Genomic DNA, 15772 nt, shown 5'->3' with positions numbered 1-15772 from the left:
TAATCAGTGGCTGTATTGGAGGTGGAGTGGTTTCTCCTCCTAGGTAATCAGAGATGATTACCAGGAGGTGTGCTCTTCACCTTTGCAAGGCATTTAGCAATTATTATTAGTACTTTGTCTCCCCTGCTTTCTCAGCAGCAGTCGTGTCAGCCGGTGGTCTTGTCGCAAAACTAAGGCTGTTGCCAAAAAAAAATACTGTTTTGCTTAGTTTTTCTAGGAAGGCTCCCACCACTCAGTCACTTGAGTATCTTACCTAGTTATTTCAGATGATCTCATTTTGCTGTTTTGTAGGTTTGGCAACTATGTGTGTGTTTTCATTACCTGTTCGACTCCTCTCCCTGAAGGGTTTACAGACACTTCCCATTCCTTGGCATCTCAGCCTATGCTGCCCTTCAGTCCCTTGACTTTTTGGCCCTGATGGAGACATGAATCACCTCTACTCCAGCTGCTCTCTCTTCATTTGTCTACGTTTTCTTTTATTGTCCGAGAGCATCTGGTCATTGCAGTGGTGAAGATTTTCTCTTTTCTCCCTTTCTCACCTGTCCATCTCCTCATTTGAATTCCAAGCTGTCACTTATCCACTAAAATGTCGACTGCATTATCTACCAAGAGAATTCTCTTTGATTATAATCACAGCCGTATATATCCCCCCCAAGCAGACACATTGATGGCCCTGAATGAACTTCATTGGACTCTACGTAAACTGGAAACCACATATCCTGAGGCTGCATTCCTATACAGACACTTCCCATTCCTTGGCTGCAACCCTTCTTATTTAGTGTACCCTGCGCATATCAAATGTGGAATTCCTGGTCTCTGGCAATGTTTGGTACTGCCGATCTGCGGTCAAGAACGCCTTGTTCATCTCAGCCTACTGATAAGGGAATAATATGTTCAAAGGTAAATGATTAAAGAATCCAACCCTGTCACGTAACCAATTAGTAATTAGTAGTTATGTAGCATGTATAATGAATAATTAAAGTACTAAACGAAAGACCCATAAGGTCTAGTAGAGGCCCAGAAGGAAGAGAAATGTGAGTGTGTGTGTTAGTGGGCCTAAGAAAATAGCGACAACAAGTAGACTGTGATTGACCCGACAGCTGAGGAACTTTGAGTAACTTAGAGAAGAAAGGGAGTGACCCTCAAGGTCCCTCTAATCTCGAGGGAAAGGAACAGACAGCGCTGGGTAGTGATTAACAGTGATGAGAACTCCGGGGAGGGATACAACTCACCTACTATTTGTGTGGAGGTATGTGCGTAAGTGGGGAGTGAGCATAAAATGAATGTCTTTGTGTAATGGACTTCAGAACGTTCTCTGAATAAACTGTACAGACCTTTTGCAGAAAGCTGAGTCCTTGCCTAATTATTCTTACAAACTTGGGGATTAGTCAAGGCTTATTGATTGTTACTTATTATCATTGGGATAGAAAATTCCACTGACAGCTTGGTCCTTCGACAGCTGGAACTCAATACCTGCTTCTGTCGGTCCAAGGAGACACCGAAACCGTGCACAGGCGGATGAAATATCCGTAGATTAAAGACCTGGCTCCTTGCTGAGGGTTCTTTACAGGCCGGTGGCGAACTGGTTTGCGACAGAAGCGGTGACGAGATCCTACCAACATTGAAACCTCAGCTGTAAAATATCAAGGGTGGTGCTCTTTATTCACGGATTTGGGGGATAGCACCTGTATGTTTGCATTAAATGTTGAAATGAGTGATGTGAGAGTGAAAGGGGGGAGTGTTTATGAACGATTTTAATGTACTCTGGGTGTTAGACGCTGGTATATCCGAAGGAGTTCATATCTGGTGACCTGTCTTTAGAATATTGTGTGGAGAAAAATGTTTTAAAGGGAACCAAGTATTCTGTGCAAATGGAAAATAGGAATCGGGTATAAATCCAAATAGGAGGAGGAGAGGTCCGGAATGACTCCATGGTATCTGTGGCCACTACCAATATAAACTAGCTAAATGTTGAGACCTTAAACGTAAAATTGGTTGAAAGACATTGGCACAAAAACATAAATTGGAAGGCGAAATATAGTAATATAATTATGAGGGAGTAGGTCAGAGACATGATGTAACGCTTGATGTAGTGGGTGTGGAGTCAGGCGCAGGAAACAAGAGCGTTTGCTATCGTGCTTTAATAAATGCACCGTCAAAGAGAATATACACCCAAAAATAACAACAGGGTGTAATCAAAACTACAAGGACACAAAACACGTTCCACTTACACAATACACAATGAAAGACAGAAATAAGCCCGCACACAGAACAGGTGGGGAAACGGGTTTAAATACCCAACTAATCACTAATGGAACACAGGTGAAACCAATAAAGACAAAACCAACAGAAAAGGAAAAAGTGATCGGTGGCAGCTAGTAGGCCGGTGACGACGACCGCCGAGCGCCACCCGAACAGGGAGAGGAGTCACCCTCGGCAGGAGTCGTGACACATGATTACATTAATATAGGTCGCCTGTCTAAATACGCCTAGGAGGGGATGGTCAGATCTTCCGGAGGCGCACATCTAGGTCTGATTATCCATTGAAGGAGGGAAACCTAATATAGCAGAGTGAGATACGAGATATTAACGAGTCAAAAGATACAAGGAACGACAGAATAATAGGCCGTTAACCTGTTATGGATAGGGGGCAGTATTTTCTCGGCCGGATAAAAAACGTACCCGATTTAATCTGTTTATTACTCCTGCCCAGAAACTAGAATATGCATATAATTGTTTGATTTGGATAGAAAACACCCTAAAGTTTCTAAAACTGTTTGAATGGTGTCTGTGAGTATAACAGAACTCATATGGCAGGCCAAAACCTGAGAAGATTCCAAACAGGAAGTGCCCTCTCTGACCATTTCTTGGCCTTCTTTAGCCTCTTTATTGAAAACAGAGGATCTCTGCTGTAACGTGACACTTTCTAAGGCTCCCATAGGCTCTCAGAAGGCGCCAGAACGTTGAATGATGACTTTGCAGTCCATGGCTGAAAAACAGTAGCGCATTTGGATAGTGGTCGATCTGAGAACAATGAGACGGGCGCACGCGTGCACGTGAAGAGTCCATTTTACATTTTCAGTCATTGAACGAAAACAACGACTCCCGGTCGGAATATTATCGCTATTTTACGCGAAAAATCGCATAAAAATTTATTTTAAACAGCGTTTGACATGCTTCGAAGTACGGTAATGGAATATTTTGAATTATTTGTCACGATACGCGCGGGCGCGTCACCCTTCGTTACCCTTCGGATAGTGTCTTGAACGCACAAACAAAACGCCGCTATTTGGATATAACTATGGATTATTTGGAACCAAACCAACATTTGTTGTTGAAGTAGAAGTCCTGGGAGTGCATTCTGACGAAGAACAGCAAAGGTAATCCAATTTTTCTTATAGTAAATCTGAGTTTGGTGAGTACCAAACTTGGTGGGTGTCAAAATAGCTAGCCTGTGATGGCCGGGCTATCTACTCAGAATATTGCAAAATGTGCTTTCACCGAAAAGCTATTTTAAAAATCGGACACCGCGATTGCATAAAGGAGTTCTGTATCTATAATTCTTAAAATAATCTTTATGTTTTTTGTGAACGTTTATCGTGAGTAATTTAGTAAATTCACCGGAAGTGTTCGGTGGGAATGCACGTTCTGAACGTCACATGCTAATGTAAAAAGCTGGTTTTTGATATAAATATGAACTTGATTGAACAAAACATGCATGTATTGTATAACATAATGTCCTAGGAGTGTCATCTGATGAAGATCATCAAAGGTTAGTGCTGCATTTAGCTGTGGTTTTGGTTTTTGTGACATTATACGCTAGCTTGAAAAATGGGTGTCTGATTATTTCTGGCTGGGTACTCTGCTGACATAATCTAATGTTTTGCTTTCGTTGTAAAGCCTTTTTGAAATCGGACAGTGTGGTTAGATTAACGAGAGTCTTATCTTTCAAATGGTGTGAAATAGTCATGTGTTTGAAAAATGGAAGTTTTCGGATTTTCGAGGAGTTTGTATTTCGCGCCACGCCCTATCATTGGATATTGGAGCGGTGTTCCGCTAGCGGAACGTCTAGATGTAAGAAGTTAACAACCCACAAAACCAAAAGGAAAAACCCCCTACATAAATACGATCTCCAATTAGAGACAACGAGAACCGGCTGCCTCTAATTGGAGATCATCCCAATAACTCCAACATAGACATCTAGAAAACCCACATAGAAACAGAAAACAAGAAAACCACCCAAAACACCCCCTGTCACGCCCTGACCACTCTACTATTGAAAATTACCTCTTACAAGGGTCAGGACGTGACAGTACCCCCCCCAAAGGTGCAGACCCCGACTGCACACAAACAAAAACACAACAAAACAACCACAAAACACAAAGGGAGGGTAGGGAGGGTGACAAAAGTCTATGGCGGCTCTAGTGCTACACCCAGAACCTTCCTCTCCCTCCGATCCTCCAGCAACGGAGGTGGCTCCGGCTCAGGGCGTAACCCCCGTTCCGCCCGTAGATCGCTACGCTTCTGTAACACCGGCCTGTGGATCATTATCAGAGGAATCGGACTGTAGGTCATTACCGGAAGCTCTGTGCTGCAGACCACCACTGGAGGTTCTGGCCTACAGGCCGCCGCTGGAGGCTCTGGCCTACAGGCCACCGCTGAAGGCTCCGGGCTGCAGACCGCCGCTGAAGGCTCCGGGCTGCAGACCGCCGCTGAAGGCTCCGGGCTGCAGACCGCCGCTGAAGGCTCCGGGCTGCAGACCGCCGCTGAAGGCTCCGGACAGGGAGGCATCGCTGGAGGCTCCGGACTGAGGAGCATCGCTGGAGGCCCCGGACTGGGATGCGTCGCTGGAGGCTCCGGACTGAGGAGCGTCGCTGGAGGCTCCGGACTGAGGAGCGTCGCTGGAGGCTCCGGACTGAGGAGCGTCGCTGGAGGTTCCGGACTGTAGTCCGTCTCAGTGGGTTCCGGACTGTAGGCCGTCTCAGTGGGTTCCGGACTGTAGGCCGTCTCAGTGGGTTCCGGACTGTAGGCCGTCTTAGTGGGTTCCGGACTGTAGGCCGTCTCAGTAGGTTCCGGACTGAAAACCGTCGCCGGAAGCCCTGGACGGGGAACTGTTGCCGGAAGCTCTGGACAGGGAACTGTTGCCGGAAGCTCTGGACGGGGAACTGTCGCCGGAAGCTCTGGACGGGGAACTGTCGCCGGAAGCTCTGGATGGGGAACTGTCGCCGGAAGCTCTGGACGGGGAATGTGAACTGGAATCCTGATGCGTGGTACTGGCATGGGTGGCACCAGACTGGTAACACCCACCTCAGGACGAATGCAGGGAGCAGAAACAGGGCACTCCGAACTGGGTATGCGCACTGGATGTCGGATGCGTGGAACTGGCTTAGGCAGCGCCAGACTGGTAACACGCACCTCAGGACGAATGCAGGAACAGGACACTCCGAACTGGACATGCGCGCTGGAGGTCTGATGCGTGGAACTGGCTTAGGTGGCACCAGACTGGTAACACACACCTCAGGACTTGTGCAGGGAGCAGGAACAGGACACTCCGAACTGGGCATGCGCACTGGAGGTCTGATGCATGGAACTGGCTTAGGTGGCGCCAGACTGGTAACACACACCTCAGGACTTGTGCAGGGAGCAGGAACAGAACCCTCTGGACTGAGCATGCGCACTGGAGGTCTGATGTGTGGAACTGGCCTAGGTGGCGCCAGACTGGTAACACGCACCTCAGGACGAGTGCAGGGAGCAGGAACAGGACGTACCGGGCTATGGAGGCGAACTGGAGACCAGGCATGCTGAGCAGGCCTACTCCTTCCTGGCTGAATGACCATCTTCGCCCTACACCGGTGAGGAGCTTGCACCGACCGCACCGGGCTGTGAGTGCGTATGGGCGAAATAGTGCGCATCACAGCATAACCCATTGCTTGTTCATCCACTTGCTCCTCAGCACGCCCGCTCTGCAGTGCACTTAATGCCAGTACCTCTCTCAGGAATCTTGCGTCGAGCTCCGCGCTTGACTCCCTGACTGGCTCCGGTTCACTCCACGGCTCTCTCTGATAAGCAAGGGAAGTTAGATCAGGTCTCCCCCCTGACATCGCCAAACTCCCCGTATGCCCCGCTGCCTCTCCACCTTGCCTCTTGGTGGATATAGCGCCTCGTAGTATCGTCGCTCCCTCTTTGCTGCTTCAATTTCCTCCCTCGGGCGACGATACTCCCCAGCCTGCCTCCAGGGTCCTTTCCCATCCAACATTTCCTCCCAAGTCCATTCCTCCAGATACTCCCTCCCACGCTTGGTCGTTTTTTGGTGGGTTGTTCTGTCACGGCTGTTCAAATGATCGGACCAAAGCGCAGCGTGTTCGTAGTTCCACATCTTTATTAACCGTGAAACTAAATGCAATACACCAAGCACTTGAAAATAACAAAACAACAAACCGTGACGCAGAGAGGAAAACACACTACTCAAAAACTAACAACCCACAAACCCAAAAGGAAAAACCCCCTACTTAAATATGATCTCCAATCAGAGGCAATGAGGACCAGCTGCCTCCAATTGGAGATCAACCCAGAAAAACCCAACATAGAAATTACAACCTAGAACACAAAACATAGAAATAGAAAACAAGAAAACCAACCAAACACCCCCTGTCATGCCCTGACCCCTCTGCTATAGAAAATGACCTCTTACAAGGGTCATGAGGTGACAGTTGGTTCTATAATGAGTGTATGTGATAGTAATTGCTAAACAATATGAGTAGAGTAGGTCAGGGATGAAGTGAAAACCTATAGGAGGATAGCTCTTCATGAGGTGGGTTGGGCATGAAACGACATCAGGCTGTTCAATACGGAGCCATCCTGACTGACAAGTGGCGTGGATTGGAACAGGACAATTCCTCGATAGTAGAGTGATGCTGAGACGCAGATTTTTCATTCTAAAATGTATGTCAAACAAACCAATTATTGCAAATTGTTAAAAGTAGTCCTTGTGCATGGAGTTGTATGGTTTGTTCCATTTTGAAATCATTGGTTTTTGTTTGACATACATTTTATAATGAAAATTCTGAGTGCTAACCACGCTCTTTAGAGTGGAATTGCCCTACAGCTCGGCTCAGTCCCACATCGTGTGTTATCACCTATTTTGCTAAATGACTTTCCATAGTTGCCTCTTTTGATACAGCCACAGCCATCTTAAAATTGACTGTTACATTGAATGCAACATTAAGATGTTAATTTTGAGTAGTGTGTTTTCCTCTCTGCGTCACATTTTGTTGTTTTTGTATTTCTAGTATTTGGTGTATTGCAACATTTCACTATAAATAAAAAGATGTGGAACTACAACCATGAAGCGCATTGGTCCGATCATTCTGACAGTTGTGACACCAACTTTCTAACCAATAGACAGCAGCACAGTGCCTTCATACAGCATCAAAATAAATTTGAGGAACCTCTAAGGTACCTCTAATGATTCAGTTACAGGGGTGATTGGTGGATGTCATGGTTACCCGCAGGAAGTCCCCAGAGTGCTGTACATAGAGGAGCGCCAAGGTAACCTTGTATGCTGATGACTTAAGTTTTATATTAAGTCTGCAAGCTAGATCCCTGCAATGTCTCATTGACGATCTAGATAGGTTTTAGTCCAGAGAGTCCAGAAAAGTTAAGAGTACCATATTACGTATTGGATCTTGAAAAAATACAACTTTTACATTACACTGCAGTTTACCTATAAAATGGGCTGACGGTGAAGCAGACATACTTGCAGATTCATATCACAAAATATATAAATGAGCTCTCCACAATGAATTTCAATAGAAAACTAGTAAAAATAGACAAGATCTTGCAAACATGGAGAGGTAAATACCTGTTTATTTATGGAAAAATTGCACCGATTAAATCCTTTGTGATATCTCAGTTTACTCACTTACTTCTGGCACTGCCTAGTCCTGATTTTGTTTTTCAAATCATATGAGCAAAAAATATTTTGCTTCATCTGGGATGCTAAACTGGACAAGATAGAGCGTGCCTATCTATATAATGAGTATGAGCTAGGTGGGTTGAGATTATTAAATATAAAAGCACTAAACCTCTCTCTATGTCACGACTTCCGCCGAAGTCGGCTCCTCTCCTTGTTCGGGTGGCGTTCGGCGATCGACGTCTCCGGCTTTCTAGCCATCGCTTCTCCATTTCTCATATGTCCATTTGTTTTGTCTTGTTCCATACACACCTGGTTTTCATTCCATAATCACACTGCATGTATTTAGTCCTCTGTTCCCCTCCATGTCTTTGTGTGTAATTGTTTCGTGTTACGTGGTTATCGTTACGTGCCCGACTGGGTTTTCATGTTTCCGTGTTTTTTGCGCACGGTTTGTTTATTTTGTATTACAGTGTCTTGTATTGAACATTTATCGCGCCTTACACTTTTGCCTTGTGGGATGGAGGTCTACTGCCATAATAAAGTGTGCGCTTGTTCAATACTCCCTGCTCTCCTGCACCTGACTTTTCCACCAGCAGCGCACAGCCCTGACACTCTAAAAGCTTCACTTACACAAAAGTTTTATTTGAACCCTATATGGTTCTGTCACGTCCTGACCAGCAGAGGGAGTAATTGTTTAGTATTTTGGTCAGGACGTGGCAGAGGGATGTTTGTTTTGTGTGTGTTGTAGAGGGGTGTTTGATTTAGTTGTTCCTGGGGTTTGGGTGTATGTTCTAGGTTAGTATGTTCTAGGTTGTCTTTCTGCATTCTGTCTAGTTTAGGTTTTCTATGTTTAGGTTTGGGTGCTGGACTCTCAATTGGAGGCAGGTGTTTCTAGTTGCCTCTGATTGAGAGTCCTATATAGGGGTGTGTGTTTGTTTAGTAGGTTGTGGGTAGTTATCTTTTGCATTGCTGTCTGTTCAGCCTGTGAAACTGTCATCTGTCGTGTTTATTGGTTTTTCATGTACATCATATTTAATAAAATGATGTGGAGCACGCAACCCGCTGCATATTGGTCTGACAGTGATTTTGAGATATCTTCAGATGAAGGTGAAGATCGTGACAGAACTACCCACCACAACAAGACCAAGCAGCGGAAGAAGGAGAAGAGGAACACTGATTATATGGACTATGGTGAAGAATGGACTTGGGAAGAGATTCTGGACGGGGCTGGACCTTGGCACAAGGCTGGGGAATACTGTCACCCACAGGAGGAGTTGGAGGAAGCTAAGGCACAGAGGAGGCGATATGAGGCCAGGAACGCGCTGGCGAAGAAGCCGGAGAGGCACCCCCAATAAAAAAATTTGGGGGGGCATACGGGTAGTTTGGCTAGGCCTAAGAAGAACCATAAGCCAGCTACCCGTGAGTATATGGAGGACCGTATGAGGTGGAGGGTGCCGTGTTTCGCTGAAGTGCGCACTCTCGCCCATACGCACGCACAGTCCAGTGCGCGCCATTCTAGCCCCTCCCAGATGCCGTGCTAGAGTGGGCATCCAGCCTGGTAGGAGGATGCCTGCACAGCGCGTCTGGTCGCCGGTATGCCTCCTAGGACCAGGCTACCCTACTCCCGCTCTACGCACGGCAACCATCAGGCCCCTGCACAGCCCAGTTCGCCCTGTACCAGCACCCCGCTCGTACAGGGCTGTTAGTTCCATCCAGCCAGGACGGGTTGTGCAGGCGGTGCGGTCACGGCCACCTGTGCGCCTCCATGGCCCAGTCTTTCCGGTTCCCGCCTCTCGTGCTATCCCGGAAGTGAGTTCCTCCAGTCTGGCACGACCAGTACCAGCAACCCGGACCAAGCTTCCCATGATTCGGCCTAGTCCTATTCAGCCTGTTCCCGCTCCTCGCACTAGCCCTAGGGTGCGTGTCTTCAGCCTGGTACCACCTCTACCAGCCCCACGCACCAGGCTTCCAGTGCGTCGGCCCAGCCTCAAGAGCCCGGCACCAGTGTGCAGTCCAGAGTATCCGGCACCAGTGTGCAGTCCAGAGTATCCGGCACCAGTGTGCAGTCCAGAGTATCCGGCACCAGTGTGCAGTCCAGAGTATCTGGCAACAGTGTCTAGTCCGGAACCGAGGGAGACTGCCTGCGACCCGGAACCAAAGGGGTCTGCCTGTGACCCGGAACCGAGGGGGTCTGCCTGTGACCCGGAACCGAGGGGGTCTGCCTGTGACCCGGAACCGAGGGGGTCAGCCTGCGACCCGGAACCGAAGGAGTCTACCTACGACTCAGAAGTGAATGTGACTAACTGTGTTTTGAATGAGTCTGCCTACAGCGTGGAAATGAGGGAACCTGCTCACGATCCCCAATGGATTGAGTCTGTCTACGACCCGGACCCCAATGAGTCTGCCTACAACCTGGAGGGCAGGAGGCCGGAACCAGAGCCACCTCCAGGATAGGTGGGTTGGGGAGGGAGGGTGTAGCACAGTGCCGTCGTTGACAGCAGCCACCCTCCCTTTCCTCCCTTATTGTTTAGGGGGTATTTGTATTTGGTGTTTGTATTTGGTTTTGGGGAATTTTGTGTTGTCTTTTTAGGTGCATTCGGGGTATGCACCTTTAGGGGGGGGTACTGTCACGTCCTGACCAGCAGAGGGAGAAGTTGTTTAGTATTTTGGTCAGGACGTGGCAGAGGGATGTTTGTTTTGTATGGTGGTGGTTTTGTGTGTGTTGTAGAGGGGTGTTTGATTTAGTTGTCCCTGGGTTTTGGGTGTATGTTCTAGGTTAGTATGTTCTAGGTTGCATTTCTGCATTCTGTCTAGTTTAGGTTTTCTATGTTTGGGTGCTGGACTCTCAATTGGAGGCAGGTGTTTTTAGTTGCCTCTGATTGAGAGTCCTATATAGGGGTGTGTGTTTGTTTGGTAGGTTGTGGGTAGTTATCTTTTGCATTGCTGTCTGTTCAGCCTGTGAAACTCATCTGTCGTGTTTATTGTTTTTTTCGTGTACATCATATTTAATAAAATGATGTGGAGCACGCAACCCGCTGCGTATTGGTCTGACAGTGATTTCGAAATATCTTCAGATGAAGGTAAAGATCGTGACAGGTTCTCAAGTAGATGAATAAGAAAAGCTCATCCATTGTATAAAAATTGCCTTTTTGCAGATTGCCATGTCTCATTTTCGATTAATTGAAAATTAAACCTTTTTCAAAGTATATCTCTTTTTCAAACAAGCATTGCAGAGCTGGTTACAATTTCATTTTCATCCCCCTAAAATGATACAACAAATATTATGGCTGAACATAAATGTGCTGGTTGATACCAGTATTTATGGAAAAGGTGTTTGAAAAGGGTATTTTGTTTTTAAATATTGTAAATTGGAATGGTAGAGTTTTGTCTTTTGTGGAGTTATAAGAATTGTATGGTAATCCAAGATTGCAACCAATTGATTAAAACATTACCCCAAAAATGGAGGAGGCAGGTGGCAGGAGGTAGGGAACTTGTCTGTCTGCCCAATATAAAGGATCAAAACTGGCAGAGGAATAAAAATAGCATAAATACGAAAGTATACCAGTTTCATTTGAGGACCAGGATGTTGACAGCTGTGCTATACAGATTGCAAAATAGTTCGGAAGAGATTTTTGATGTACCAATTCCATGGCACAGGGTGTATGAGTTGATATATAAAACTACGTAAGATTCAAAACTCTGTGCTTTACATCTAAAATGATTTTACAGAATTCTTTCCACCAACAAAATGTTGAATATTTGGTGCATACAATCATCGCAGCTCTGCAGATGTTGTTGTGAGGACACAGAATCAATAGACCATTTGTTTTGGTATTGCCCTCAGGTAGCCTGTTTCTGGTCTCAGGTTCAGGAATGCCTGAAAAGCATAACATTAATCTAAAATTGTTAGGAGATCTGGAGAGACCTGGTCAGTCAATTACTAATATACTAATACTCTTAGTAAAAGTATTTATCTTCAACTTGCAATCTGTGGATTCTATTCGATTAGATAGATTAAAATTGTATGTTAAACATAATCTCTAGATGGGAGTCTGTTAGATGACTGCATCTAATGTAAATGTTGAGCGGCTTCACTGCAAGTAGATTGTATGTTTTAATATTCAATAAAAATAAAATAAGTTAAAGTAACCTACTTGGAACAGAATGGACTATAATTATCCTGTCTCTGTCAGCTGAGCAGAGAACAACTCCGTCACCACATATTAGTGAGTGGACATGCATGGAAAGGGAGATGAAGAGAGAGAAATGGTTTAAAGTCGTTCTCCTTTTTTGTAACTGCACAAAAATTGACAGAGAAAAAGTGATCAAATCTTTATTTGAATCAGATTGTATCTCAAAGTACGTGGTTAGCGGTTTACAATATTGGCTATTTGGTTCCGAGCCTGACCTCTCTTTTATATTTCTATAACTCTTGTCTTCCAACTTGTTAAGCAATCACATGAATCTACAGGGGAAGTATGGCCAGCCACATAGGAGGGGGATTTTCACTAAAGAGGAAAAGGAGGCTGTGCTGACCGAGATGCATGCTGGCTATTTCGAAGTGAAGCTCATGATTGCCAAAATCATCCTAAGCCTATTCTGTCGTGGGACTGTCAAGGCGAGACCAAAAATTGCTGCCCTCCTCCTATCCCTGCAAGGTAGAATAGTATCCTATAGCCTGTACAGTGTCTGCCTGCAGTGCATTTTTATGAAAGCCTATCCATGTGGTTTCTAAAACGGGAAGTTGCATCAGCTTTATAGTCCTGGTACCCGACAAAGACTTAGACTAATCATTTTGCCTATTCAAACTGTGAATATCAGCCTTCCATTTTACTTTCAACTGTCCTGTTTTTAGGATATGGTGTGTTTGTTAACATGTTCATTCATATTCACATCGATGCACATTTTATTTGATAGGGCGCCATTTAGGCTATTTGATAAGAAACACGCATGATGGTAAAAGTGCCTGGCTCATGATGTTGTCATAAATTTGGTCGCCCTGTAGGCTGCAGAAAAAAACTATAGAGGCTATATACTCTTTTTACCGTATAGGCTACATGATTTATGTTAGATGGCTTTGACGGAGTGTTGGTGGAGCGCCGTGTCTCTTCAACAGCACCATGGAGAGCCTCACTGGGCATGGACAACATACATATTTTACACCTCTACCAAACACATTATAGTCTTATAATTTTAGTGTTCCTGAAAATATGCTGAAAATAATGGAAGGAACTGATGTGATGGTGTCTCAAGGGGGTTTGTTCAAAAACGCATTGTTCCCCCCTCTCTTCCGTAAGGTAATCACTGATCTGTAGGTGATTGAAGAAAGCAATAGGTGTAAGGGTTGTCTTTGGAAGAAGAGGACAAAGGCGCAGCGTGGTTAGTGCTCATCATAATATTTTAATGGAACACTTTAAACAAAACAAGAAACGAACGACAGCCAAAACAGTTCTGTCAGGTAACAACACTAAACAGAAATTAACCACCCACAAAACCCAAAGGAAAACAGGCTACCTAAGTATGGCTCCCAATCAGCGACAACGAAGTACAGCTGTCCCTGTTTGAGAGCCATACCAGGCCAAAACAAAGAAATACAAAACATAGAAAAAAGGACATAGAATATAAACCCCAAACCCCAAAACACACAGAAAAACACCCCCTGCCACGCCCTGACCAAACTACAATAACAAATAACCCCTTTTACTGGTCAGGATGTGACAATAGGATATGTACCTCGGTTACCAGATCCTCCGTCTCAAAACCACTACTTTTGACCAGGGCCCACCAGAGCTCTGGCCAAAAAGTAGTGGACCATATTATGTCAAGGAAACCATTTGAGCCCGGTCAGCAAAAAAATCCTTAGAACTGTTTTATAAAATGGAATTTGGAACGGAAACAACTTGTGCCAGAAACAATTTAGGGGAGAACTTGGCATGAAATTAGAGGAAAGTGAGTAAGAAAATGCATCTTTCATATGCTTCCATCCAGGTTCTTGTTGTGGCAGATGGTCTGACTCATTGAATACCTTCCCAGTTAACCACACCGTTCTCAAGTGAACCACACAACCTCTTGCTGTATGATGTACAAAGCTCTCACCAAAAGTGTCTCAAAGAAAGTCAAACATACTATTCTAAAACACACTGACCATGTCAGAGAGATCACTACAGCTGAGTAGATGTATGCTCTCTATGACCTACGCAGAGAAAATAAAACGTTTTGAGCACAGCATACACTCCATGACCAAAAGTATGTGGACACCTGCTCGTAGAACATCTCATTCCAAAATCATTTATTTTTATTTTTATTTTATTTAACCTTTATTTAACCAGGAAGGGCTCATTGAGATTTAAAATCTCTTTTTCAAGAGCGTCCTGGCCAAGATAGGCAGCGCCAAGTCATTACAAAAATTACAGACAAACAACATGAAAAACTACAAGTAATCTAGTAAAAACCATAGAATTAACAAAGAATATAACAAAATCAAAAACAGCAAATTAAAAACATTGACATGTCAGAGAATCAGTCTCAAGATCATTCATCAGTGATTTAAAAATACCAATCGGGACAAGTTCTTCCAGTTTAAAAGTATTTTGTAAGGCGTTCCAAGACGATGGCGCAGAGTACATAAAAGCCCTTTTACCAAATTCAGTTCAGACATTTGGAACAGTTAGCAAGATAAAATCCCGCGAACGAAGAGAGTACCCACCACATTTCTGAACAATAAAAATGCCCAAATAATAAGGTAGTAAACCCAAAATGGCTTTGTAAATAAAAGTATACCAGTGACTGAGCCTACGAGTGACTAGAGAAGGCCAGCCAACCCTGGTATACAAAGTGCAGTGGTGCGTAAGGGTTTTGCAATTTAAAATAAATCTCAAAGTGTCATGGTAAAGGGTGTCAATTGATCTCAAACACTGAGCGGAAGCATTCATATATAAAATATCCCCATAGTCTAGTAAAGGCATAAATGTAGCTGATACTAGCCTCCTTCTGGCTTCAAAAGAAAAACAAGCCTTATTCCTAAAATAAAATCCTAATTTCAGCTTCAATTTTTTTGTAAGTTGTTGAATATGCATTTTAAAAGAAAGGCCATCATCAATCAAAATTCCAAGATATTTATATGAGGTTACAACCTCAATCTCCTTGCCCTGACAGGTAGTAATAGCTGAAAGGTTCAGAGGTCTATTTCTTGCTTTAGAAAACACAAGTTTAGTTTTGTCAGTATTGAGGATAAGCTTCAATTGAGACAAGTTATGTTGAAGAGTATTAAAAGCAGTTTGCAAGTTCTGGAAAGCTTTTGTAAGAGATGAAGCACAACAGTAAATAACAGTATCATCAGCATAAAAATGAAGTTGTGCATTTTGGACATTTTTGTCTAAATTATTTATATAAATAGTGAATAAGAGAGGACCAAGTACAGAGCCTTGGGGCACACCATTTAAGACAGACAATTTAACAGACCTAAGCCCATCAAATTGAGTGCACTGAGTTATATCAGACAGATAGTTAACAAACCATGCAACTGCATGCTCTGAAAGACCTACACTCGACAATCTCTGCCTTAGTATAGCATGATCAACTGTATCAAAAGCCTTAGAGAGATCAATAAAAAGTGAGACACAATGCTGTTTTTTGTCAAGAGCTTCAGTGATATCATTTAAAACCTTCATGGCTGCTGTAATTGTGCTATGCTTCTTCCTGAAACCCGATTGGTACATTGATAAAATAGAGTTAGTATATAAAAACTCTTTTAGCTGGTCACTCACAAGGGTTTCAAGTATTTTCACCAGGGGTGACAGCTTTGAGATTGGCCTATAATGGGCATTAATATGGAGTTGGTCCCTCCTTTGCTGCTAT

The sequence above is a fragment of the Salmo salar genome, chromosome ssa20, assembly GCF_905237065.1.
Source record: "Salmo salar chromosome ssa20, Ssal_v3.1, whole genome shotgun sequence".
Classification (NCBI taxonomy): Eukaryota; Metazoa; Chordata; class Actinopteri; order Salmoniformes; family Salmonidae; genus Salmo; species Salmo salar.
The sequence above is the reverse complement of the archived record's forward strand: the minus strand, read 5'-3'. Positions refer to the sequence as shown.